A 22500-nucleotide genomic window follows, 5' to 3' on the forward strand; every position below is an offset into this window, starting at 1 on the left:
AGTTTTGAGTGTTCCTGTTGTCACTGTTACAGCCTGTTAAAAGCCTGCAATCATCTTATAAGCGCATGTACACAAATAGCCTGAGAAAGAACTATTCCTATGAAAGTAATGTTAAAGTATAGCATGTGTTTGATGGCTGAGACACCATTATGCGCCACTCAGATGGTGAGAGGAACTGTCAGTGGTGTCACAGCATCTTTAAATGGGCTTTCTGATGGCTGTTTCCTCGCTTACGGCCACACCACCCTGAACACGCCCGATCTCGTCTGATCTTGGAAGCTAAGCAGGGTCGGGCCTGGTTAGTACTTGCATGGGAGACCGCCTGGGAATACCAGGTGCTGTAAGCTTTTTCCTCTCAGCTGTAACCAGAGGAGGGCGCTGTTGCTCCATCACCGCACACAGGGCGTTGAGAAACAAAGCTGCAATCATTCCAGCTGTGTGTGTATGCAGGGCAGAGAGGTGGCACTGAGACACCCCACTTTCCAAGTAGTTTTGAGTGTTCCTGTTGTCACTGTTACAGCCTGTTAAAAGCCTGCAATCATCTTATAAGCGCATGTACACAAATAGCCTGAGAAAGAACTATTCCTATGAAAGTAATGTTAAAGTATAGCATGTGTTTGATGGCTGAGACACCATTATCCGCCACTCAGATGGTGAGAGGAACTGTCAGTGGTGTCACAGCATCTTTAAATGGGCTTTCTGCTGGCTGTTTCCTCGCTTACGGCCACACCACCCTGAACACGCCCGATCTCGTCTGATCTCGGAAGCTAAGCAGGGTCGGGCCTGGTTAGTACTTGCATGGGAGACTGCCTGGGAATACCAGGTGCTGTAAGCTTTTTCCTCTCAGCTGTCACCAGAGGAGGGCGCTGTTGCTCCATCACCGCACACAGGGCGTTGAGAAACAAAGCTGCAATCATTCCAGCTGTGTGTGTATGCAGGGCAGAGAGGTGGCAATGAGACGCATCACTTTCCAAGTAGTTTTGAGGGTTCCTGTGTTCACTGTTACAGCCTGTTAAAAGCCTGCAATCATCTTATAAGCGCATGTACACAAATAGCCTAAGAAACAACAATTCCTATGAAAGTAATGTTAAAGTATAGCATGTGTTTGATGGCTGAGACACCATTATCCGCCACTCAGATGGTGAGAGGAACTGTCAGTGGGGTCACAGCATCTTTAAATGGGCTTTCTGCTGGCTGTTTCCTCGCTTACGGACACACCACCCTGAACACGCCCGATCTCGTCTGATCTCGGAAGCTAAGCAGGGTCGGGCCTGGTTAGTACTTGCATGGGAGACCGCCTGGGAATACCAGGTGCTGTAAGCTTTTTCCTCTCAGCTGTCACCAGAGGAGGGCGCTGTTGCTCCATCACCGCACACAGGGCGTTGAGAAACAAAGCTGCAATCATTCCAGCTGTGTGTGTATGCAGGGCAGAGAGGTGGCAATGAGACGCCTCACTTTCCAAGTAGTTTTGAGGGTTCCTGTGTTCACTGTTACAGCCTGTTAAAAGCCTGCAATCATCTTATAAGCGCATGTACACAAATAGCCTGAGAAACAAAAAATTCCTATTAAAGTAATGTTAAAGTATAGCATGTGTTTGATGGCTGAGACACCATTATCCGCCACTCAGATGGTGAGAGGAACTGTCAGTGGTGTCACAGCATCTTTAAATGGGCTTTCTGCTGGCTGTTTCCTCCCTTACGGCCACACCACCCTGAACACGCCCGATCTCGTCTGATCTCGGAAGCTAAGCAGGGTTGGGCCTGGTTAGTACTTGGATGGGAGACCGCCTGGGAATACCAGGTGCTGTAAGCTTTTTCCTCTCAGCTGTCACCAGAGGAGGGCGCTGTTGCTCCATCACCGCACACAGGGCGTTGAGAAACAAAGCTGCAATCATTCCAGCTGTGTGTGTATGCAGGGCAGAGAGGTGGCAATGAGACGCCTCACTTTCCAAGTAGTTTTGAGGGTTCCTGTGTTCACTGTTACAGCCTGTTAAAAGCCTGCAATCATCTTATAAGCGCATGTACACAAATAGCCTGAGAAACAACAATTCCTATGAAAGTAATGTTAAAGTATAGCATGTGTTTGATGGCTGAGACACCATTATCCGCCACTCAGATGGTGAGAGGAACTGTCAGTGGTGTCACAGCATCTTTAAATGGGCTTTCTGCTGGCTGTTTCCTCGCTTACGGCCACACCACCCTGAACACGCCCGATCTCGTCTGATCTCGGAAGCTAAGCAGGGTCGGGCCTGGTTAGTACTTGGATGGGAGACCGCCTGGGAATACCAGGTGCTGTAAGCTTTTTCCTCTCAGCTGTCACCAGAGGAGGGCGCTGTTGCTCCATCACCGCACACAGGGCGTTGAGAAACAAAGCTGCAATCATTCCAGCTGTGTGTGTATGCAGGGCAGAGAGGTGGCAATGAGACGCCTCACTTTCCAAGTAGTTTTGAGGGTTCCTGTGTTCACTGTTACAGCCTGTTAAAAGCCTGCAATCATCTTATAAGCGCATGTACACAAATAGCCTGAGAAACAACAATTCCTATGAAAGTAATGTTAAAGTATAGCATGTGTTTGATGGCTGAGACACCATTATCCGCCACTCAGATGGTGAGAGGAACTGTCAGTGGTGTCACAGCATCTTTAAATGGGCTTTCTGCTGGCTGTTTCCTCGCTTACGGCCACACCACCCTGAACACGCCTGATCTCGTCTGATCTTGGAAGCTAAGCAGGGTCGGGCCTGGTTAGTACTTGGATGGGAGACCGCCTGGGAATACCAGGTGCTGTAAGCTTTTTCCTCTCAGCTGTCACCAGAGGAGGGCGCTGTTGCTCCATCACCGCACACAGGGCGTTGAGAAACAAAGCTGCAATCATTCCAGCTGTGTGTGTATGCAGGGCAGAGAGGTGGCAATGAGACGCCTCACTTTCCAAGTAGTTTGGAGGGTTCCTGTGTTCACTGTTACAGCCTGTTAAAAGCCTGCAATCATCTTATAAGCGCATGTACACAAATAGCCTGAGAAACAACAATTCCTATGAAAGTAATGTTAAAGTATAGCATGTGTTTGATGGCTGAGACACCATTATCCGCCACTCAGATGGTGAGAGGAACTGTAAGTGGTGTCACAGCATCTTTAAATGGGCTTTCTGCTGGCTGTTTCCTCGCTTACGGCCACACCACCCTGAACACGCCCGATCTCGTCTGATCTCGGAAGCTAAGCAGGGTCGGGCCTGGTTATTACTTGCATGGGAGACCGCCTGGGAATACCAGGTGCTGTAAGCTTTTTCCTCTCAGCTGTCACCAGAGGAGGGCGCTGTTGCTCCATCACCGCACACAGGGCGTTGAGAAACAAAGCTGCAATCATTCCAGCTGTGTGTGTATGCAGGGCAGAGAGGTGGCACTGAGACACCCCACTTTCCAAGTAGTTTTGAGTGTTCCTGTTGTCACTGTTACAGCCTGTTAAAAGCCTGCAATCATCTTATAAGCGCATGTACACAAATAGCCTGAGAAAGAACTATTCCTATGAAAGTAATGTTAAAGTATAGCATGTGTTTGATGGCTGAGACACCATTATCCGCCACTCAGATGGTGAGAGGAACTGTCAGTGGTGTCACAGCATCTTTAAATGGGCTTTCTGCTGGCTGTTTCCTCGCTTACGGCCACACCACCCTGAACACGCCCGATCTCGTCTGATCTCGGAAGCTAAGCAGGGTCGGGCCTGGTTAGTACTTGGATGGGAGACCACTTGGGAATTCCATGTGCTGTAAGCTTTTTCCTCTCAGCTGTCACCAGAGGAGGGCGCTGTTGCTCCATCACCGCACACAGGGCGTTGAGAAACAAAGCTGCAATCATTCCAGCTGTGTGTGTATGCAGGGCAGAGAGGTGGCAATGAGACGCCTCACTTTCCAAGTAGTTTTGAGGGTTCCTGTGTTCACTGTTACAGCCTGTTAAAAGCCTGCAATCATTTTATAAGCGCATGTACACAAATAGCCTGAGAAACAACAATTCCTATGAAAGTAATGTTAAAGTATAGCATGTGTTTGATGGCTGAGACACCATTATCCGCCACTCAGATGGTGAGAGGAACTGTCAGTGGTGTCACAGCATCTTTAAATGGGCTTTCTGCTGGCTGTTTCCTCGCTTACGGCCACACCACCCTGAACACACCCGATCTCGTCTGATCTCGGAAGCTAAGCAGGGTCGGGCCTGGTTAGTACTTGGATGGGAGACCGCCTGGGAATACCAGGTGCTGTAAGCTTTTTCCTCTCAGCTGTCACCAGAGGAGGGCGCTGTTGCTCCATCACCGCACACAGGGCGTTGAGAACCAAAGCTGCAATCATTCCAGCTGTGTGTGTATGCAGGGCAGAGAGGTGGCAATGAGACGCCTCACTTTCCAAGTAGTTTTGAGGGTTCCTGTCTTCACTGTTACAGCCTGTTAAAAGCCTGCAATCATCTTATAAGCGCATGTACACAAATAGCCTGAGAAACAACAATTCCTATGAAAGTAATGTTAAAGTATAGCATGTGTTTGATGGCTGAGACACCATTATCCGCCACTCAGATGGTGAGAGGAGTGGTGTCACAGCATCTTTAAATGGGCTTTCTGCTGGCTGTTTCCTCGCTTACGGCCACACCACCCTGAACATGCCCGATCTCGTCTGATCTCGGAAGCTAAGCATGGTCGGGCCTGGTTAGTACTTGGATGGGAGACCGCCTGGGAATACCAGGTGCTGTAAGCTTTTTCCTCTCAGCTGTCACCAGAGGAGGGCGCTGTTGCTCCATCACCGCACACAGGGTGTTGAGAAAAGAAAGATGCAATCAGTCCAGCTGTGTGTGTATGCAGGGCAGAGAGGTGGCACTGAGACGCCTCACTTTCCAAGTAGTTTTGAGGGTTCCTGTTGTCATTGTTACAGCCTGTTAAAAGCCTGCAATCATCTTATAAGCGCATGTACACAAATAGCCTGAGAAACAACAATTCCTATGAAAGTAATGTTAAAGTATAGCATGTGTTTGATGGCTGAGACACCATTATCCGCCACTCAGATGGTGAGAGGAACTGTCAGTGGTGTCACAGCATCTTTAAATGGGCTTTCTGCTGGCTGTTTCCTCGCTTACGGCCACACCACCCTGAACACGCCCGATCTCATCTGATCTTGGAAGCTATGCAGGGTCGGGCCTGGTTAGTACTTAGATGGGAGACCGCCTGGGAATACCAGGTGCTGTAAGCTTTTTCCTCTCAGCTGTCACCAGAGGAGGGCGCTGTTGCTCCATCACCGCATACAGGGCGTTGAGAAACAAAGCTGCAATCATTCCAGCTGTGTGTGTATGCAGGGCAGAGAGGTGGCAATGAGACGCCTCACTTTCCAAGTAGTTTTGAGGGTTCCTGTTGTCACTGTTACAGCCTGTTAAAAGCCTGCAATCATCTTATAAGCGCATGTACACAAATAGCCTGGGAAACAACAAGTCCTATGAAAGTAATGTTAAAGTATAGCATGTGTTTGATGGCTGAGACACCATTATCCGCCACTCAGATGGTGAGAGGAACTGTCAGTGGTGTCACAGCATCTTTAAATGGGCTTTCTGCTGGCTGTTTCCTCGCTTACGGCCACACCACCCTGAACACGCCCGATCTCGTCTGATCTCGGAAGCTAAGCAGGGTCGGGCCTGGTTAGTACTTGGATGGGAGACCGCCTGGGAATACCAGGTGCTGTAAGCTTTTTCCTCTCAGCTGTTACCAGAGGAGGGCGCTGTTGCTCCATCACCGCACACAGGGCGTTGAGAAACAAAGCTGCAATCATTCCAGCTGTGTGTGTATGCAGGGCAGAGAGGTGGCAATGAGACGCCTCACTTTCCAAGTAGTTTTGAGTGTTCCTGTTGTCACTGTTACAGCCTGTTAAAAGCCTGCAATCATCTTATAAGCGCATGTACACAAATAGCCTGGGAAACAACAATTCGTATGAAAGTAATGTTAAAGTATAGCATGTGTTTGATGGCTGAGACACCATTATCCGCCACTCAGATGGTGAGAGGAACTGTCAGTGGTGTCACAGCATCTTTAAATGGGCTTTCTGCTGGTTGTTTCCTCGCTTACGGCCACACCACCCTGAACACGCCCGATCTCGTCTGATCTCGGAAGCTAAGCAGGGTCGGGCCTGGTTAGTACTTGGATGGGAGACCGCCTGGGAATACCAGGTGCTGTAAGCTTTTTCCTCTCAGCTGTCACCAGAGGAGGGCGCTGTTGCTCCATCACCGCACACAGGGCGTTGAGAAACAAAGCTGCAATCATTCCAGCTGTGTGTGTATGCAGGGCAGAGAGGTGGCACTGAGACGCCTCACTTTCCAAGTAGTTTTGAGGGTTCCTGTTGTCACTGTTACAGCCTGTTAAAAGCCTGCAATCATCTTATAAGCGCATGTACACAAATAGCCTGAGAAACAACAATTCCTATGAAAGTAATGTTAAAGTATAGCATGTGTTTGATGGCTGAGACACCATTATCCGCCACTCAGATGGTGAGAGGAACTGTCAGTGGTGTCACAGCATCTTTAAATGGGCTTTCTGCTGGCTGTTTCCTCGCTTACGGCCACACCACCCTGAACACGCCCGATCTCGTCTGATCTCGGAAGGTAAGCAGGGTCGGGCCTGGTTAGTACTTGGATGGGAGACCGCCTGGGAATACCAGGTACTGTAAGCTTTTTCCTCTCAGCTGTCACCAGAGGAGGGCGCTGTTACTCCATCACCGCACACAGGGCGTTGAGAAACAAAGCTGCAATCATTCCAGCTGTGTGTGTATGCAGGGCAGGGAGGTGGCAATGAGACGCCTCACTTTCCAAGTAGTTTTGAGGGTTCCTGTGTGCACTGTTACAGCCTGTTAAAGCCTGCAATCATCTTATAAGCGCATGTACACAAATAGCCTGAGAAACAACAATTCCTATGAAAGTAATGTTAAAGTATAGCATGTGTTTGATGGCTGAGACACCATTATCCGCCACTCAGATGGTGAGAGGAACTGTCAGTGGTGTCCCAGCATCTTTTAATGGGCTTTCTGCTGTCTGTTTCCTCGCTTACGGCCACACCACCCTGAACACGCCCGATCTCGTCTGATCTCGGAAGCTAAGCAGGTTCGGGCCTGGTTAGTACTTGGATGGTAGACCGCCTGGGAATACCAGGTGCTGTAAGCTTTTTCCTCTCAGCTGTCACCAGAGGAGGGCGCTGTTGCTCCATCACCGCACACAGGGCGTTGAGAAACAAAGCTGCAATCATTCCAGCTGTGTGTGTATGCAGGGCAGAGAGGTGGCACTGAGACGCCTCACTTTCCAAGTAGTTTTGAGTGTTCCTGTGTTCACTGTTACAGCCTGTTAAAAGCCTGCAATCATCTTATAAGCGCATGTACACAAATAGCCTGAGAAACAACAATTCCTATGAAAGGAATGTTAAAGTATAGCATGTGTTTGATGGCTGAGACACCATTATCCGCCATTCAGATGGTGAGAGGAACTGTCAGTGGTGTCACAGCATCTTTAAATGGGCTTTCTGCTGGCTGTTTCCTCGCTTACGGCCACACCACCCTGAACACGCCCGATCTCGTCTGATCTCGGAAGCTAAGCAGGGTCGGGCCTGGTTAGTACTTGGATGGGAGACCGCCTGGGAATACCAGGTGCTGTAAGCTTTTTCCTCTCAGCTGTCACCAGAGGAGGGCGCTGTTGCTCCATCACCGCACACAGGGCGTTGAGAAACAAAGCTGCAATCATTCCAGCTGTGTGTGTATGCAGGGCAGAGAGGTGGCAAAGAGACGCCTCACTTTCCAAGTAGTTTTGAGGGTTCCTGTGTTCACTGTTACAGCCTGTTAAAAGCCTGCAATCATCTTATAAGCGCATGTACACAAATAGCCTGAGAAACAACAATTCCTATGAAAGTAATGTTAAAATATAGCATGTGTTTGATGGCTGAGACACCATTATCCGCCACTCAGATGGTGAGAGGAACTGCCAGTGGTGTCACAGCATCTTTAAATGGGCTTTCTGCTGGCTGTTTCCTCGCGTACGACCACACCACCCTGAACACGCTCGATCTCGTCTGATCTCGGAAGCTAAGTAGGGTCGGGCCTGGTTAGTACTTGGATGGGAGACCGCCTGGGAATACCAGGTGCTGTAAGCTTTTTCCTCTCAGCTGTCACCAGAGGAGGGCGCTGTTGCTCCATCACCGCACACAGGGCGTTGAGAAACAAAGCTGCAATCATTCCAGCTGTGTGTGTATGCAGGGCAGAGAGGTGGCAATGAGACGCCTCACTTTCCAAGTAGTTTTGAGGGTTCCTGTTGTCACTGTTACAGCCTGTTAAAAGCCTGCAATCATCTTATAAGCGCATGTACACAAATAGCCTGGGAAACAACAATTCCTATGAAAGTAATGTTAAAGTATAGCATGTGTTTGATGGCTGAGACACCATTATCCGCCACTCAGATGGTGAGAGGAACTGTCAGTGGTGTCACAGCATCTTTAAATGGGCTTTCTGCTGGCTGTTTCCTCGCTTACGGCCACACCACCCTGAACACGCCCGATCTCGTCTGATCTCGGAAGCTAAGCAGGGTCGGGCCTGGTTAGTACTTGGATGGGAGACCGCCTGGGAATACCAGGTGCTGTAAGCTTTTTCCTCTCAGCTGTCACCAGAGGAGGGCGCTGTTGCTCCATCACCGCACACAGGGCGTTGAGAAACAAAGCTGCAATCATTCCAGCTGTGTGTGTATGCAGGGCAAAGAGGTGGCAATGAGACGCCTCACTTTCCAAGTAGTTTTGAGTGTTCCTGTTGTCACTGTTACAGCCTGTTAAAAGCCTGCAATCATCTTATAAGCGCATGTACACAAATAGCCTGGGAAACAACAATTCCTATGAAAGTAATGTTAAAGTATAGCATGTGTTTGATGGCTGAGACACCATTATCCGCCACTCAGATGGTGAGAGGAACTGTCAGTGGTGTCACAGCATCTTTAAATGGGCTTTCTGCTGGCTGTTTCCTCGCTTACGGCCACACCACCCTGAACACGCCCGATCTCGTCTGATCTCGGAAGCTAAGCAGGGTCGGGCCTGGTTAGTACTTGGATGGGAGACCGCCTGGGAATACCAGGTGCTGTAAGCTTTTTCCTCTCAGCTGTCACCAGAGGAGGGCGCTGTTGCTCCATCACCGCACACAGGGCGTTGAGAAACAAAGCTGCAATCATTCCAGCTGTGTGTGTATGCAGGGCAGAGAGGTGGCAATGAGACGCCTCACTTTCCAAGTAGTTTTGAGGGTTCCTGTGTTCACTGTTACAGCCTGTTAAAAGCCTGCAATCATCTTATAAGCGCATGCACACAAATAGCCTGAGAAACAACAATTCCTATGAAAGTAATGTTAAAGTATAGCATGTGTTTGATGGCTGAGACACCATTATCCGCCACTCAGATGGTGAGAGGAACTGTCACTGGTGTCCCAGCATCTTTTAATGGGCTTTCTGCTGTCTGTTTCCTCGCTTACGGCCACACCACCCTGAACACGCCCGATCTCGTCTGATCTCGGAAGCTAAGCAGGTTCGGGCCTGGTTAGTACTTGGATGGTAGACCGCCTGGGAATACCAGGTGCTGTAAGCTTTTTCCTCTCAGCTGTCACCAGAGGAGGGCGCTGTTGCTCCATCACCGCACACAGGGCGTTGAGAAACAAAGCTGCAATCATTCCAGCTGTGTGTGTATGCAGGGCAGAGAGGTGGCACTGAGACGCCTCACTTTCCAAGTAGTTTTGAGGGTTCCTGTGTTCACTGTTACAGCCTGTTAAAAGCCTGCAATCATCTTATAAGCGCATGTACACAAATAGCCTGAGAAACAACAATTCCTATGAAAGGAATGTTAAAGTATAGCATGTGTTTGATGGCTGAGACACCATTATCCGCCATTCAGATGGTGAGAGGAACTGTCAGTGGTGTCACAGCATCTTTAAATGGGCTTTCTGCTGGCTGTTTCCTCGCTTACGGCCACACCACCCTGAACACGCCCGATCTCGTCTGATCTCGGAAGCTAAGCAGGGTCGGGCCTGGTTAGTACTTGGATGGGAGACCGCCTGGGAATACCAGGTGCTGTAAGCTTTTTCCTCTCAGCTGTCACCAGAGGAGGGCGCTGTTGCTCCATCACCGCACACAGGGCGTTGAGAAACAAAGCTGCAATCATTCCAGCTGTGTGTGTATGCAGGGCAGAGAGGTGGCAATGAGACGCCTCACTTTCCAAGTAGTTTTGAGGGTTCCTGTGTTCACTGTTACAGCCTGTTAAAACCCTGCAATCATCTTATAAGCGCATGTACACAAATAGCCTGAGAAACAACAATTCCTATGAAAGTAATGTTAAAATATAGCATGTGTTTGATGGCTGAGACACCATTATCCGCCACTCAGATGGTGAGAGGAACTGTCAGTGGTGTCACAGCATCTTTAAATGGGCTTTCTGCTGGCTGTTTCCTCGCTTACGACCACACCACCCTGAACACGCTCGATCTCGTCTGATCTCGGAAGTTAAGTAGGGTCGGGCCTGGTTAGTACTTGGATGGGAGACCGCCTGGGAATACCAGGTGCTGTAAGCTTTTTCCTCTCAGCTGTCACCAGAGGAGGGCGCTGTTGCTCCATCACCGCACACAGGGCGTTGAGAAACAAAGCTGCAATCATTCCAGCTGTGTGTGTATGCAGGGCAGAGAGGTGGCAATGAGACGCCTCACTTTCCAAGTAGTTTTGAGGGTTCCTGTTGTCACTGTTACAGCCTGTTAAAAGCCTGCAATCATCTTATAAGCGCATGTACACAAATAGCCTGGGAAACAACAATTCCTATGAAAGTAATGTTAAAGTATAGCATGTGTTTGATGGCTGAGACACCATTATCCGCCACTCAGATGGTGAGAGGAACTGTCAGTGGTGTCACAGCATCTTTAAATGGGCTTTCTGCTGGCTGTTTCCTCGCTTACGGCCACACCACCCTGAACACGCCCGATCTCGTCTGATCTCGGAAGCTAAGCAGGGTCGGGCCTGGTTAGTACTTGGATGGGAGACCGCCTGGGAATACCAGGTGCTGTAAGCTTTTTCCTCTCAGCTGTCACCAGAGGAGGGCGCTGTTGCTCCATCACCGCACACAGGGCGTTGAGAAACAAAGCTGCAATCATTCCAGCTGTGTGTGTATGCAGGGCAGAGAGGTGGCACTGAGACGCCTCACTTTCCAAGTAGTTTTGAGGGTTCATGTTGTCACTGTTACAGCCTGTTAAAAGCCTGCAATCATCTTATAAGCGCATGTACACAAATAGCCTGAGAAACAACAATTCCTATGAAAGTAATGTTAAAGTATAGCATGTGTTTGATGGCTGAGACACCATTATCCGCCACTCAGATGGTGAGAGGAACTGTCAGTGGTGTCACAGCATCTTTAAATGGGCTTTCTGCTGGCTGTTTCCTCGCTTACGGCCACACCACCCTGAACATGCCCGATCTCGTCTGATCTCGGAAGCTAAGCAGGGTCGGGCCTGGTTAGTACTTGGATGGGAGACCGCCTGGGAATACCAGGTGCTGTAAGCTTTTTCCTCTCAGCTGTCACCAGAGGATGGCGCTGTTGCTCCATCACCGCACACAGGGTGTTGAGAAAAGAAAGATGCAATCAGTCCAGCTGTGTGTGTACGCAGGGCAGAGAGGTGGCACTGAGACGCCTCACTTTCCAAGTAGTTTTGAGGGTTCCTGTTGTCATTGTTACAGCCTGTTAAAAGCCTGCAATCATCTTATAAGCGCATGTACACAAATAGCCTGAGAAACAACAATTCCTATGAAAGTAATGTTAAAATATAGCATGTGTTTGATGGCTGAGACACCATTATCCGCCACTCAGATGGTGAGAGGAACTGCCAGTGGTGTCACAGCATCTTTAAATGGGCTTTCTGCTGGCTGTTTCCTCGCTTACGACCACACCACCCTGAACACGCTCGATCTCGTCTGATCTCGGAAGCTAAGTAGGGTCGGGCCTGGTTAGTACTTGGATGGGAGACCGCCTGGGAATACCAGGTGCTGTAAGCTTTTTCCTCTCAGCTGTCACCAGAGGAGGGCGCTGTTGCTCCATCACCGCACACAGGGCGTTGAGAAACAAAGCTGCAATCATTCCAGCTGTGTGTGTATGCAGGGCAGAGAGGTGGCAATGAGACGCCTCACTTTCCAAGTAGTTTTGAGGGTTCCTGTTGTCACTGTTACAGCCTGTTAAAAGCCTGCAATCATCTTATAAGCGCATGTACACAAATAGCCTGGGAAACAACAATTCCTATGAAAGTAATGTTAAAGTATAGCATGTGTTTGATGGCTGAGACACCATTATCCGCCACTCAGATGGTGAGAGGAACTGTCAGTGGTGTCACAGCATCTTTAAATGGGCTTTCTGCTGGCTGTTTCCTCGCTTACGGCCACACCACCCTGAACACGCCCGATCTCGTCTGATCTCGGAAGCTAAGCAGGGTCGGGCCTGGTTAGTACTTGGATGGGAGACCGCCTGGGAATACCAGGTGCTGTAAGCTTTTTCCTCTCAGCTGTCACCAGAGGAGGGCGCTGTTGCTCCATCACCGCACACAGGGCGTTGAGAAACAAAGCTGCAATCATTCCAGCTGTGTGTGTATGCAGGGCAAAGAGGTGGCAATGAGACGCCTCACTTTCCAAGTAGTTTTGAGTGTTCCTGTTGTCACTGTTACAGCCTGTTAAAAGCCTGCAATCATCTTATAAGCGCATGTACACAAATAGCCTGGGAAACAACAATTCCTATGAAAGTAATGTTAAAGTATAGCATGTGTTTGATGGCTGAGACACCATTATCCGCCACTCAGATGGTGAGAGGAACTGTCAGTGGTGTCACAGCATCTTTAAATGGGCTTTCTGCTGGCTGTTTCCTCGCTTACGGCCACACCACCCTGAACACGCCCGATCTCGTCTGATCTCGGAAGCTAAGCAGGGTCGGGCCTGGTTAGTACTTGGATGGGAGACCGCCTGGGAATACCAGGTGCTGTAAGCTTTTTCCTCTCAGCTGTCACCAGAGGAGGGCGCTGTTGCTCCATCACCGCACACAGGGCGTTGAGAAACAAAGCTGCAATCATTCCAGCTGTGTGTGTATGCAGGGCAGAGAGGTGGCAATGAGACGCCTCACTTTCCAAGTAGTTTTGAGGGTTCCTGTGTTCACTGTTACAGCCTGTTAAAAGCCTGCAATCATCTTATAAGCGCATGCACACAAATAGCCTGAGAAACAACAATTCCTATGAAAGTAATGTTAAAGTATAGCATGTGTTTGATGGCTGAGACACCATTATCCGCCACTCAGATGGTGAGAGGAACTGTCACTGGTGTCCCAGCATCTTTTAATGGGCTTTCTGCTGTCTGTTTCCTCGCTTACGGCCACACCACCCTGAACACGCCCGATCTCGTCTGATCTCGGAAGCTAAGCAGGTTCGGGCCTGGTTAGTACTTGGATGGTAGACCGCCTGGGAATACCAGGTGCTGTAAGCTTTTTCCTCTCAGCTGTCACCAGAGGAGGGCGCTGTTGCTCCATCACCGCACACAGGGCGTTGAGAAACAAAGCTGCAATCATTCCAGCTGTGTGTGTATGCAGGGCAGAGAGGTGGCACTGAGACGCCTCACTTTCCAAGTAGTTTTGAGGGTTCATGTTGTCACTGTTACAGCCTGTTAAAAGCCTGCAATCATCTTATAAGCGCATGTACACAAATAGCCTGAGAAACAACAATTCCTATGAAAGTAATGTTAAAGTATAGCATGTGTTTGATGGCTGAGACACCATTATCCGCCACTCAGATGGTGAGAGGAACTGTCAGTGGTGTCACAGCATCTTTAAATGGGCTTTCTGCTGGCTGTTTCCTCGCTTACGGCCACACCACCCTGAACATGCCCGATCTCGTCTGATCTCGGAAGCTAAGCAGGGTCGGGCCTGGTTAGTACTTGGATGGGAGACCGCCTGGGAATACCAGGTGCTGTAAGCTTTTTCCTCTCAGCTGTCACCAGAGGATGGCGCTGTTGCTCCATCACCGCACACAGGGTGTTGAGAAAAGAAAGATGCAATCAGTCCAGCTGTGTGTGTACGCAGGGCAGAGAGGTGGCACTGAGACGCCTCACTTTCCAAGTAGTTTTGAGGGTTCCTGTTGTCATTGTTACAGCCTGTTAAAAGCCTGCAATCATCTTATAAGCGCATGTACACAAATAGCCTGAGAAACAACAATTCCTATGAAAGTAATGTTAAAATATAGCATGTGTTTGATGGCTGAGACACCATTATCCGCCACTCAGATGGTGAGAGGAACTGCCAGTGGTGTCACAGCATCTTTAAATGGGCTTTCTGCTGGCTGTTTCCTCGCTTACGACCACACCACCCTGAACACGCTCGATCTCGTCTGATCTCGGAAGCTAAGTAGGGTCGGGCCTGGTTAGTACTTGGATGGGAGACCGCCTGGGAATACCAGGTGCTGTAAGCTTTTTCCTCTCAGCTGTCACCAGAGGAGGGCGCTGTTGCTCCATCACCGCACACAGGGCGTTGAGAAACAAAGCTGCAATCATTCCAGCTGTGTGTGTATGCAGGGCAGAGAGGTGGCAATGAGACGCCTCACTTTCCAAGTAGTTTTGAGGGTTCCTGTTGTCACTGTTACAGCCTGTTAAAAGCCTGCAATCATCTTATAAGCGCATGTACACAAATAGCCTGGGAAACAACAATTCCTATGAAAGTAATGTTAAAGTATAGCATGTGTTTGATGGCTGAGACACCATTATCCGCCACTCAGATGGTGAGAGGAACTGTCAGTGGTGTCACAGCATCTTTAAATGGGCTTTCTGCTGGCTGTTTCCTCGCTTACGGCCACACCACCCTGAACACGCCCGATCTCGTCTGATCTCGGAAGCTAAGCAGGGTCGGGCCTGGTTAGTACTTGGATGGGAGACCGCCTGGGAATACCAGGTGCTGTAAGCTTTTTCCTCTCAGCTGTCACCAGAGGAGGGCGCTGTTGCTCCATCACCGCACACAGGGCGTTGAGAAACAAAGCTGCAATCATTCCAGCTGTGTGTGTATGCAGGGCAAAGAGGTGGCAATGAGACGCCTCACTTTCCAAGTAATTTTGAGTGTTCCTGTTGTCACTGTTACAGCCTGTTAAAAGCCTGCAATCATCTTATAAGCGCATGTACACAAATAGCCTGGGAAACAACAATTCCTATGAAAGTAATGTTAAAGTATAGCATGTGTTTGATGGCTGAGACACCATTATCCGCCACTCAGATGGTGAGAGGAACTGTCAGTGGTGTCACAGCATCTTTAAATGGGCTTTCTGCTGGCTGTTTCCTCGCTTACGGCCACACCACCCTGAACACGCCCGATCTCGTCTGATCTCGGAAGCTAAGCAGGGTCGGGCCTGGTTAGTACTTGGATGGGAGACCGCCTGGGAATACCAGGTGCTGTAAGCTTTTTCCTCTCAGCTGTCACCAGAGGAGGGCGCTGTTGCTCCATCACCGCACACAGGGCGTTGAGAAACAAAGCTGCAATCATTCCAGCTGTGTGTGTATGCAGGGCAGAGAGGTGGCAATGAGACGCCTCACTTTCCAAGTAGTTTTGAGGGTTCCTGTGTTCACTGTTACAGCCTGTTAAAAGCCTGCAATCATCTTATAAGCGCATGCACACAAATAGCCTGAGAAACAACAATTCCTATGAAAGTAATGTTAAAGTATAGCATGTGTTTGATGGCTGAGACACCATTATCCGCCACTCAGATGGTGAGAGGAACTGTCACTGGTGTCCCAGCATCTTTTAATGGGCTTTCTGCTGTCTGTTTCCTCGCTTACGGCCACACCACCCTGAACACGCCCGATCTCGTCTGATCTCGGAAGCTAAGCAGGTTCGGGCCTGGTTAGTACTTGGATGGTAGACCGCCTGGGAATACCAGGTGCTGTAAGCTTTTTCCTCTCAGCTGTCACCAGAGGAGGGCGCTGTTGCTCCATCACCGCACACAGGGCGTTGAGAAACAAAGCTGCAATCATTCCAGCTGTGTGTGTATGCAGGGCAGAGAGGTGGCACTGAGACGCCTCACTTTCCAAGTAGTTTTGAGGGTTCCTGTGTTCACTGTTACAGCCTGTTAAAAGCCTGCAATCATCTTATAAGCGCATGTACACAAATAGCCTGAGAAACAACAATTCCTATGAAAGGAATGTTAAAGTATAGCATGTGTTTGATGGCTGAGACACCATTATCCGCCATTCAGATGGTGAGAGGAACTGTCAGTGGTGTCACAGCATCTTTAAATGGGCTTTCTGCTGGCTGTTTCCTCGCTTACGGCCACACCACCCTGAACACGCCCGATCTCGTCTGATCTCGGAAGCTAAGCAGGGTCGGGCCTGGTTAGTACTTGGATGGGAGACCGCCTGGGAATACCAGGTGCTGTAAGCTTTTTCCTCTCAGCTGTCACCAGAGGAGGGCGCTGTTGCTCCATCACCGCACACAGGGCGTTGAGAAACAAAGCTGCAATCATTCCAGCTGTGTGTGTATGCAGGGCAGAGAGGTGGCAATGAGACGCCTCACTTTCCAAGTAGTTTTGAGGGTTCCTGTGTTCACTGTTACAGCCTGTTAAAACCCTGCAATCATCTTATAAGCGCATGTACACAAATAGCCTGAGAAACAACAATTCCTATGAAAGTAATGTTAAAATATAGCATGTGTTTGATGGCTGAGACACCATTATCCGCCACTCAGATGGTGAGAGGAACTGTCAGTGGTGTCACAGCATCTTTAAATGGGCTTTCTGCTGGCTGTTTCCTCGCTTACGACCACACCACCCTGAACACGCTCGATCTCGTCTGATCTCGGAAGTTAAGTAGGGTCGGGCCTGGTTAGTACTTGGATGGGAGACCGCCTGGGAATACCAGGTGCTGTAAGCTTTTTCCTCTCAGCTGTCACCAGAGGAGGGCGCTGTTGCTCCATCACCGCACACAGGGCGTTGAGAAACAAAGCTGCAATCATTCCAGCTGTGTGTGTATGCAGGGCAGAGAGGTGGCAATGAGACGCCTCACTTTCCAAGTAGTTTTGAGGGTTCCTGTTGTCACTGTTACAGCCTGTTAAAAGCCTGCAATCATCTTATAAGCGCATGTACACAAATAGCCTGGGAAACAACAATTCCTATGAAAGTAATGTTAAAGTATAGCATGTGTTTGATGGCTGAGACACCATTATCCGCCACTCAGATGGTGAGAGGAACTGTCAGTGGTGTCACAGCATCTTTAAATGGGCTTTCTGCTGGCTGTTTCCTCGCTTACGGCCACACCACCCTGAACACGCCCGATCTCGTCTGATCTCGGAAGCTAAGCAGGGTCGGGCCTGGTTAGTACTTGGATGGGAGACCGCCTGGGAATACCAGGTGCTGTAAGCTTTTTCCTCTCAGCTGTCACCAGAGGAGGGCGCTGTTGCTCCATCACCGCACACAGGGCGTTGAGAAACAAAGCTGCAATCATTCCAGCTGTGTGTGTATGCAGGGCAGAGAGGTGGCACTGAGACGCCTCACTTTCCAAGTAGTTTTGAGGGTTCATGTTGTCACTGTTACAGCCTGTTAAAAGCCTGCAATCATCTTATAAGCGCATGTACACAAATAGCCTGAGAAACAACAATTCCTATGAAAGTAATGTTAAAGTATAGCATGTGTTTGATGGCTGAGACACCATTATCCGCCACTCAGATGGTGAGAGGAACTGTCAGTGGTGTCACAGCATCTTTAAATGGGCTTTCTGCTGGCTGTTTCCTCGCTTACGGCCACACCACCCTGAACATGCCCGATCTCGTCTGATCTCGGAAGCTAAGCAGGGTCGGGCCTGGTTAGTACTTGGATGGGAGACCGCCTGGGAATACCAGGTGCTGTAAGCTTTTTCCTCTCAGCTGTCACCAGAGGATGGCGCTGTTGCTCCATCACCGCACACAGGGTGTTGAGAAAAGAAAGATGCAATCAGTCCAGCTGTGTGTGTACGCAGGGCAGAGAGGTGGCACTGAGACGCCTCACTTTCCAAGTAGTTTTGAGGGTTCCTGTTGTCATTGTTACAGCCTGTTAAAAGCCTGCAATCATCTTATAAGCGCATGTACACAAATAGCCTGAGAAACAACAATTCCTATGAAAGTAATGTTAAAATATAGCATGTGTTTGATGGCTGAGACACCATTATCCGCCACTCAGATGGTGAGAGGAACTGTCAGTGGTGTCACAGCATCTTTAAATGGGCTTTCTGCTGGCTGTTTCCTCGCTTACGGCCACACCACCCTGAACACGCCCGATCTCGTCTGATCTCGGAAGCTAAGCAGGGTCGGGCCTGGTTAGTACTTGGATGGGAGACAGCCTGGGAATACCAGGTGCTGTAAGCTTTTTCCTCTCAGCTGTCACCAGAGGAGGGCGCTGTTGCTCCATCACCGCACACAGGGCGTTGAGAAACAAAGCTGCAATCATTCCAGCTGTGTGTGTATGCAGGGCAGAGAGGTGGCAATGAGACGCCTCACTTTCCAAGTAGTTTTGAGGGTTCCTGTTGTCACTGTTACAGCCTGTTAAAAGCCTGCAATCATCTTATAAGCGCATGTACACAAATAGCCTGGGAAACAACAATTCCTATGAAAGTAATGTTAAAGTATAGCATGTGTTTGATGGCTGAGACACCATTATCCGCCACTCAGATGGTGAGAGGAACTGTCAGTGGTGTCACAGCATCTTTAAATGGGCTTTCTGCTGGCTGTTTCCTCGCTTACGGCCACACCACCCTGAACACGCCCGATCTCGTCTGATCTCGGAAGCTAAGCAGGGTCGGGCCTGGTTAGTACTTGGATGGGAGACCGCCTGGGAATACCAGGTGCTGTAAGCTTTTTCCTCTCAGCTGTCACCAGAGGAGGGCGCTGTTGCTCCATCACCGCACACAGGGCGTTGAGAAACAAAGCTGCAATCATTCCAGCTGTGTGTGTATGCAGGGCAGAGAGGTGGCACTGAGACGCCTCACTTTCCAAGTAGTTTTGAGGGTTCATGTTGTCACTGTTACAGCCTGTTAAAAGCCTGCAATCATCTTATAAGCGCATGTACACAAATAGCCTGAGAAACAACAATTCCTATGAAAGTAATGTTAAAGTATAGCATGTGTTTGATGGCTGAGACACCATTATCCGCCACTCAGATGGTGAGAGGAACTGTCAGTGGTGTCACCCCATCTTTAAATGGGCTTTCTGCTGGCTGTTTCCTCGCTTACGGCCACACCACCCTGAACACGCCCGATCTCGTCTGATCTCGGAAGCTAAGCAGGGTCGGGCCTGGTTAGTACTTGCATGGGAGACCGCCTGGGAATACCAGGTGTTGTAAGCTTTTTCCTCTCAGCTGTCACCAGATGAGGGCGCTGTTGCTCCATCACCGCACACAGGGCGTTGAGAAACAAAGCTGCAATCATTCTAAGCTGTGTGTGTATGCAGGGCAGAGAGGTGGCACTGAGACACCCCACTTTCCAAGTAGTTTTGAGTGTTCCTGCTGTCACTGTTACAGCCTGTTAAAAGCCTGCAATCATCTTATAAGCGCATGTACACAAATAGCCTGATAAACAACTATTCCTATGAAAGTAATGTTAAAGTATAGCATGTGTTTGATGGCTGAGACACCATTATCCGCCACTCAGATGGTGAGAGGAACTGTCAGTGGTGTCACAGCATCTTTAAATGGGCTTTCTGCTGGCTGTTTCCTCACTTACGGCCACACCACCCTGAACACGCCCGATCTCGTCTGATCTGGGAAGCTAAGCAGGGTCGGGCCTGGTTAGTACTTGGATGGGAGACCGCCTGGGAATACCAGGTGCTGTAAGCTTTTTCCTCTCAGCTGTCACCAGAGGAGGGCGCTGTTGCTCCATCACCGCACACAGGGCGTTGAGAAACAAAGCTGCAATCATTCCAGCTGTGTGTGTATGCAGGGCAGAGAGGTGGCAATGAGACGCCTCACTTTCCAAGTAGTTTTGAGGGTTCCTGTGTTCACTGTTACAGCCTGTTAAAAGCCTGCAATCATCTTATAAGCGCATGTACACAAATAGCCTGAGAAACAACAATTCCTATGAAAGTAATGTTAAAGTATAGCATGTGTTTGATGGCTGAGACACCATTATCCGCCACTCAGATGGTGAGAGGAACTGTCAGTGGGGTCACAGCATTTTTAAATGGGCTTTCTGCTGGCTGTTTTCTCGCTTACGACCACACCACCCTGAACATGCCCGATCTCGTCTGATCTCGGAAGCTAAGCAGGGTCGGGCCTGGTTAGTACTTGGATGGGAAACCGCCTGGGAATACCAGGTGCTGTAAGCTTTTTCCTCTCAGCTGTCACCAGAGGAGGGCGCTGTTGCTCCATCACCGCACACAGGGTGTTGAGATAAGAAAGATGCAATCAGTCCAGCTGTGTGTGTATGCAGGGCAGAGAGGTGGCACTGAGACGCCTCACTTTCCAAGTAGTTTTGAGGGTTCCTGTTGTCATTGTTACAGCCTGTTAAAAGCCTGCAATCATCTTATAAGCGCATGTACACAAATAGCCTGGGAAACAACAATTCCTATGAAAGTAATGTTAAAGTATAGCATGTGTTTGATGGCTGAGACACCATTATCCGCCACTCAGATGGTGAGAGGAACTGTCAGTGGGGTCACAGCATCTTTAAATGGGCTTTCTGCTAGCTGTTTCCTCGCTTACGGCCACACCACCCTGAACATGCCCGATCTCGTCTGATCTCGGAAGCTAAGCAGGGTCGGGCCTGGTTAGTACTTGGATGGGAGACCGCCTGGGAATACCAGGTGCTGTAAGCTTTTTCCTCTCAGCTGTCACCAGAGGAGGGCGCTGTTGCTCCATCACCGCACACAGGGCGTTGAGAAACAAAGCTGCAATCATTCCAGCTGTGTGTGTATGAAGGGCAGAGAGGTGGCACTGAGACACCCCACTTTCCAAGTAGTTTTGAGTGTTCCTGCTGTCACTGTTACAGCCTGTTAAAAGCCTGCAATCATCTTATAAGCGCATGTACACAAATAGCCTGAGAAACAACTATTCCTATGAAAGTAATGTTAAAGTATAGCATGTGTTTGATGGCTGAGACACCATTATCCGCCACTCAGATGGTGAGAGGAACTGTCAGTGGGGTCACAGCATCTTTAAATGGGCTTTCTGCTGGCTGTTTCCTCGCTTACGGCCACACCACCCTGAACATGCCCGATCTCGTCTGATCTCGGAAGCTAAGCAGGGTCGGGCCTGGTTAGTACTTGGATGGGAGACCGCCTGGGAATACCAGGTGCTGTAAGCTTTTTCCTCTCAGCTGTCACCAGAGGAGGGCGCTGTTGCTCCATCACCGCACACAGGGCGTTGAGAAACAAAGCTGCAATCATTCCAGCTGTGTGTGTATGAAGGGCAGAGAGGTGGCACTGAGACACCCCACTTTCCAAGTAGTTTTGAGTGTTCCTGCTGTCACTGTTACAGCCTGTTAAAAGCCTGCAATCATCTTATAAGCGCATGTACACAAATAGCCTGAGAAACAACTATTCCTATGAAAGTAATGTTAAAGTATAGCATGTGTTTGATGGCTGAGACACCATTATCCGCCTCTCAGATGGTGAGAGGAACTGTCAGTGGTGTCACAGCATCTTTAAATGGGCTTTCTGCTGGCTGTTTCCTCGCTTACGGCCACACCACCCTGAACACGCCCGATCTCGTCTGATCTCGGAAGCTAAGCAGGGTCGGGCCTGGTTAGTACTTGGATGGGAGACCGCCTGGGAATACCAGGTGCTGTAAGCTTTTTCCTCTCAGCTGTCACCAGAGGAGGGCGCTGTTGCTCCATCACCGCACACAGGGCGTTGAGAAACAAAGCTGCAATCATTCCAGCTGTGTGTGTATGCAGGGCAGAGAGGTGGCAATGAGACGCCTCACTTTCCAAGTAGTTTTGAGGGTTCCTGTGTTCACTGTTACAGCCTGTTAAAAGCCTGCAATCATCTTATAAGCGCATGTACACAAATAGCCTGAGAAACAACAATTCCTATGAACGTAATGTTAAAGTATAGCATGTGTTTGATGGCTGAGACACCATTATCCGCCACTCAGATGGTGAGAGGAACTGTCAGTGGTGTCACAGCATCTTTAAATGGGCTTTCTGCTGGCTGTTTCCTCGCTTACGGCCACACCACCCTGAACACGCCCGATCTCGTCTGATCTCGGAAGCTAAGCAGGGTCGGGCCTGGTTAGTACTTGGATGGGAGACCGCCTGGGAATACCAGGTGCTGTAAGCTTTTTCCTCTCAGCTGTCACCAGAGGAGGGCGCTGTTGCTCCATCACCGCACACAGGGCGTTGAGAAACAAAGCTGCAATCATTCCAGCTGTGTGTGTATGCAGGGCAGAGAGGTGGCACTGAGACGCCTCACTTTCCAAGTAGTTTTGAGGGTTCCTGTTGTCACTGTTACAGCCTGTTAAAAGCCTGCAATCA

At 49.5% G+C, this 22500-nt stretch overlaps 46 non-coding genes across 46 annotated transcripts; all 46 read left to right on the forward strand.

Moving 5' to 3' along the window:
* Positions 1-228: 228 nt before the first annotated feature.
* On the forward strand, positions 229-347 carry LOC133989088 (5S ribosomal RNA). The gene has a single exon (XR_009926262.1). It is a non-coding gene; the product is annotated as a 5S ribosomal RNA (ribosomal RNA).
* Positions 348-716: 369 nt separating this feature from the next.
* On the forward strand, positions 717-835 carry LOC133989060 (5S ribosomal RNA). Its single transcript, XR_009926237.1, has one exon. It is a non-coding gene; the product is annotated as a 5S ribosomal RNA (ribosomal RNA).
* Positions 836-1204: 369 nt separating this feature from the next.
* Positions 1205-1323, forward strand: LOC133989155 (5S ribosomal RNA). The gene has a single exon (XR_009926326.1). It is a non-coding gene; the product is annotated as a 5S ribosomal RNA (ribosomal RNA).
* A 370-nt stretch (positions 1324-1693) lies between these two features.
* Positions 1694-1812, forward strand: LOC133988757 (5S ribosomal RNA). The gene has a single exon (XR_009925951.1). It is a non-coding gene; the product is annotated as a 5S ribosomal RNA (ribosomal RNA).
* Positions 1813-2181: 369 nt separating this feature from the next.
* LOC133988420 (5S ribosomal RNA) lies at positions 2182-2300 on the forward strand. The gene has a single exon (XR_009925632.1). It is a non-coding gene; the product is annotated as a 5S ribosomal RNA (ribosomal RNA).
* A 369-nt stretch (positions 2301-2669) lies between these two features.
* Positions 2670-2788, forward strand: LOC133989063 (5S ribosomal RNA). The gene has a single exon (XR_009926240.1). It is a non-coding gene; the product is annotated as a 5S ribosomal RNA (ribosomal RNA).
* Positions 2789-3157: 369 nt separating this feature from the next.
* On the forward strand, positions 3158-3276 carry LOC133989181 (5S ribosomal RNA). Its single transcript, XR_009926351.1, has one exon. It is a non-coding gene; the product is annotated as a 5S ribosomal RNA (ribosomal RNA).
* Positions 3277-3645: 369 nt separating this feature from the next.
* LOC133989046 (5S ribosomal RNA) lies at positions 3646-3764 on the forward strand. Its single transcript, XR_009926223.1, has one exon. It is a non-coding gene; the product is annotated as a 5S ribosomal RNA (ribosomal RNA).
* A 369-nt stretch (positions 3765-4133) lies between these two features.
* Positions 4134-4252, forward strand: LOC133989539 (5S ribosomal RNA). The gene has a single exon (XR_009926671.1). It is a non-coding gene; the product is annotated as a 5S ribosomal RNA (ribosomal RNA).
* Positions 4253-4614: 362 nt separating this feature from the next.
* On the forward strand, positions 4615-4733 carry LOC133989068 (5S ribosomal RNA). The gene has a single exon (XR_009926244.1). It is a non-coding gene; the product is annotated as a 5S ribosomal RNA (ribosomal RNA).
* A 370-nt stretch (positions 4734-5103) lies between these two features.
* Positions 5104-5222, forward strand: LOC133989239 (5S ribosomal RNA). Its single transcript, XR_009926406.1, has one exon. It is a non-coding gene; the product is annotated as a 5S ribosomal RNA (ribosomal RNA).
* A 369-nt stretch (positions 5223-5591) lies between these two features.
* LOC133988422 (5S ribosomal RNA) lies at positions 5592-5710 on the forward strand. Its single transcript, XR_009925634.1, has one exon. It is a non-coding gene; the product is annotated as a 5S ribosomal RNA (ribosomal RNA).
* A 369-nt stretch (positions 5711-6079) lies between these two features.
* Positions 6080-6198, forward strand: LOC133988423 (5S ribosomal RNA). Its single transcript, XR_009925635.1, has one exon. It is a non-coding gene; the product is annotated as a 5S ribosomal RNA (ribosomal RNA).
* Positions 6199-6567: 369 nt separating this feature from the next.
* LOC133988988 (5S ribosomal RNA) lies at positions 6568-6686 on the forward strand. Its single transcript, XR_009926168.1, has one exon. It is a non-coding gene; the product is annotated as a 5S ribosomal RNA (ribosomal RNA).
* Positions 6687-7054: 368 nt separating this feature from the next.
* On the forward strand, positions 7055-7173 carry LOC133989197 (5S ribosomal RNA). The gene has a single exon (XR_009926366.1). It is a non-coding gene; the product is annotated as a 5S ribosomal RNA (ribosomal RNA).
* A 369-nt stretch (positions 7174-7542) lies between these two features.
* Positions 7543-7661, forward strand: LOC133988424 (5S ribosomal RNA). Its single transcript, XR_009925636.1, has one exon. It is a non-coding gene; the product is annotated as a 5S ribosomal RNA (ribosomal RNA).
* Positions 7662-8030: 369 nt separating this feature from the next.
* LOC133989342 (5S ribosomal RNA) lies at positions 8031-8149 on the forward strand. Its single transcript, XR_009926505.1, has one exon. It is a non-coding gene; the product is annotated as a 5S ribosomal RNA (ribosomal RNA).
* Positions 8150-8518: 369 nt separating this feature from the next.
* LOC133988425 (5S ribosomal RNA) lies at positions 8519-8637 on the forward strand. Its single transcript, XR_009925637.1, has one exon. It is a non-coding gene; the product is annotated as a 5S ribosomal RNA (ribosomal RNA).
* A 369-nt stretch (positions 8638-9006) lies between these two features.
* Positions 9007-9125, forward strand: LOC133988426 (5S ribosomal RNA). Its single transcript, XR_009925638.1, has one exon. It is a non-coding gene; the product is annotated as a 5S ribosomal RNA (ribosomal RNA).
* A 369-nt stretch (positions 9126-9494) lies between these two features.
* Positions 9495-9613, forward strand: LOC133989199 (5S ribosomal RNA). Its single transcript, XR_009926368.1, has one exon. It is a non-coding gene; the product is annotated as a 5S ribosomal RNA (ribosomal RNA).
* Positions 9614-9982: 369 nt separating this feature from the next.
* Positions 9983-10101, forward strand: LOC133988427 (5S ribosomal RNA). Its single transcript, XR_009925639.1, has one exon. It is a non-coding gene; the product is annotated as a 5S ribosomal RNA (ribosomal RNA).
* A 369-nt stretch (positions 10102-10470) lies between these two features.
* LOC133989135 (5S ribosomal RNA) lies at positions 10471-10589 on the forward strand. The gene has a single exon (XR_009926307.1). It is a non-coding gene; the product is annotated as a 5S ribosomal RNA (ribosomal RNA).
* Positions 10590-10958: 369 nt separating this feature from the next.
* On the forward strand, positions 10959-11077 carry LOC133988429 (5S ribosomal RNA). The gene has a single exon (XR_009925640.1). It is a non-coding gene; the product is annotated as a 5S ribosomal RNA (ribosomal RNA).
* A 369-nt stretch (positions 11078-11446) lies between these two features.
* On the forward strand, positions 11447-11565 carry LOC133988615 (5S ribosomal RNA). The gene has a single exon (XR_009925817.1). It is a non-coding gene; the product is annotated as a 5S ribosomal RNA (ribosomal RNA).
* Positions 11566-11935: 370 nt separating this feature from the next.
* On the forward strand, positions 11936-12054 carry LOC133989241 (5S ribosomal RNA). Its single transcript, XR_009926408.1, has one exon. It is a non-coding gene; the product is annotated as a 5S ribosomal RNA (ribosomal RNA).
* A 369-nt stretch (positions 12055-12423) lies between these two features.
* LOC133988430 (5S ribosomal RNA) lies at positions 12424-12542 on the forward strand. The gene has a single exon (XR_009925641.1). It is a non-coding gene; the product is annotated as a 5S ribosomal RNA (ribosomal RNA).
* Positions 12543-12911: 369 nt separating this feature from the next.
* LOC133988431 (5S ribosomal RNA) lies at positions 12912-13030 on the forward strand. Its single transcript, XR_009925642.1, has one exon. It is a non-coding gene; the product is annotated as a 5S ribosomal RNA (ribosomal RNA).
* Positions 13031-13399: 369 nt separating this feature from the next.
* Positions 13400-13518, forward strand: LOC133989200 (5S ribosomal RNA). Its single transcript, XR_009926369.1, has one exon. It is a non-coding gene; the product is annotated as a 5S ribosomal RNA (ribosomal RNA).
* A 369-nt stretch (positions 13519-13887) lies between these two features.
* On the forward strand, positions 13888-14006 carry LOC133988616 (5S ribosomal RNA). Its single transcript, XR_009925818.1, has one exon. It is a non-coding gene; the product is annotated as a 5S ribosomal RNA (ribosomal RNA).
* A 370-nt stretch (positions 14007-14376) lies between these two features.
* Positions 14377-14495, forward strand: LOC133989242 (5S ribosomal RNA). Its single transcript, XR_009926409.1, has one exon. It is a non-coding gene; the product is annotated as a 5S ribosomal RNA (ribosomal RNA).
* A 369-nt stretch (positions 14496-14864) lies between these two features.
* LOC133988432 (5S ribosomal RNA) lies at positions 14865-14983 on the forward strand. The gene has a single exon (XR_009925643.1). It is a non-coding gene; the product is annotated as a 5S ribosomal RNA (ribosomal RNA).
* A 369-nt stretch (positions 14984-15352) lies between these two features.
* LOC133988434 (5S ribosomal RNA) lies at positions 15353-15471 on the forward strand. The gene has a single exon (XR_009925645.1). It is a non-coding gene; the product is annotated as a 5S ribosomal RNA (ribosomal RNA).
* A 369-nt stretch (positions 15472-15840) lies between these two features.
* Positions 15841-15959, forward strand: LOC133989201 (5S ribosomal RNA). The gene has a single exon (XR_009926370.1). It is a non-coding gene; the product is annotated as a 5S ribosomal RNA (ribosomal RNA).
* A 369-nt stretch (positions 15960-16328) lies between these two features.
* On the forward strand, positions 16329-16447 carry LOC133988435 (5S ribosomal RNA). The gene has a single exon (XR_009925646.1). It is a non-coding gene; the product is annotated as a 5S ribosomal RNA (ribosomal RNA).
* Positions 16448-16816: 369 nt separating this feature from the next.
* Positions 16817-16935, forward strand: LOC133989136 (5S ribosomal RNA). The gene has a single exon (XR_009926308.1). It is a non-coding gene; the product is annotated as a 5S ribosomal RNA (ribosomal RNA).
* A 369-nt stretch (positions 16936-17304) lies between these two features.
* LOC133988436 (5S ribosomal RNA) lies at positions 17305-17423 on the forward strand. The gene has a single exon (XR_009925647.1). It is a non-coding gene; the product is annotated as a 5S ribosomal RNA (ribosomal RNA).
* Positions 17424-17792: 369 nt separating this feature from the next.
* Positions 17793-17911, forward strand: LOC133988617 (5S ribosomal RNA). Its single transcript, XR_009925819.1, has one exon. It is a non-coding gene; the product is annotated as a 5S ribosomal RNA (ribosomal RNA).
* Positions 17912-18281: 370 nt separating this feature from the next.
* LOC133989117 (5S ribosomal RNA) lies at positions 18282-18400 on the forward strand. Its single transcript, XR_009926290.1, has one exon. It is a non-coding gene; the product is annotated as a 5S ribosomal RNA (ribosomal RNA).
* Positions 18401-18769: 369 nt separating this feature from the next.
* Positions 18770-18888, forward strand: LOC133988437 (5S ribosomal RNA). The gene has a single exon (XR_009925648.1). It is a non-coding gene; the product is annotated as a 5S ribosomal RNA (ribosomal RNA).
* A 369-nt stretch (positions 18889-19257) lies between these two features.
* On the forward strand, positions 19258-19376 carry LOC133988993 (5S ribosomal RNA). Its single transcript, XR_009926173.1, has one exon. It is a non-coding gene; the product is annotated as a 5S ribosomal RNA (ribosomal RNA).
* A 370-nt stretch (positions 19377-19746) lies between these two features.
* Positions 19747-19865, forward strand: LOC133989307 (5S ribosomal RNA). The gene has a single exon (XR_009926471.1). It is a non-coding gene; the product is annotated as a 5S ribosomal RNA (ribosomal RNA).
* A 369-nt stretch (positions 19866-20234) lies between these two features.
* Positions 20235-20353, forward strand: LOC133989184 (5S ribosomal RNA). Its single transcript, XR_009926354.1, has one exon. It is a non-coding gene; the product is annotated as a 5S ribosomal RNA (ribosomal RNA).
* Positions 20354-20723: 370 nt separating this feature from the next.
* Positions 20724-20842, forward strand: LOC133988618 (5S ribosomal RNA). The gene has a single exon (XR_009925820.1). It is a non-coding gene; the product is annotated as a 5S ribosomal RNA (ribosomal RNA).
* A 369-nt stretch (positions 20843-21211) lies between these two features.
* Positions 21212-21330, forward strand: LOC133988620 (5S ribosomal RNA). Its single transcript, XR_009925821.1, has one exon. It is a non-coding gene; the product is annotated as a 5S ribosomal RNA (ribosomal RNA).
* A 369-nt stretch (positions 21331-21699) lies between these two features.
* Positions 21700-21818, forward strand: LOC133988438 (5S ribosomal RNA). Its single transcript, XR_009925649.1, has one exon. It is a non-coding gene; the product is annotated as a 5S ribosomal RNA (ribosomal RNA).
* Positions 21819-22187: 369 nt separating this feature from the next.
* Positions 22188-22306, forward strand: LOC133988439 (5S ribosomal RNA). The gene has a single exon (XR_009925650.1). It is a non-coding gene; the product is annotated as a 5S ribosomal RNA (ribosomal RNA).
* Positions 22307-22500: the final 194 nt, after the last annotated feature.

The sequence above is a fragment of the Scomber scombrus genome, chromosome 10, assembly GCF_963691925.1.
Source record: "Scomber scombrus chromosome 10, fScoSco1.1, whole genome shotgun sequence".
In the NCBI taxonomy this organism is placed as follows: Eukaryota; Metazoa; Chordata; class Actinopteri; order Scombriformes; family Scombridae; genus Scomber; species Scomber scombrus.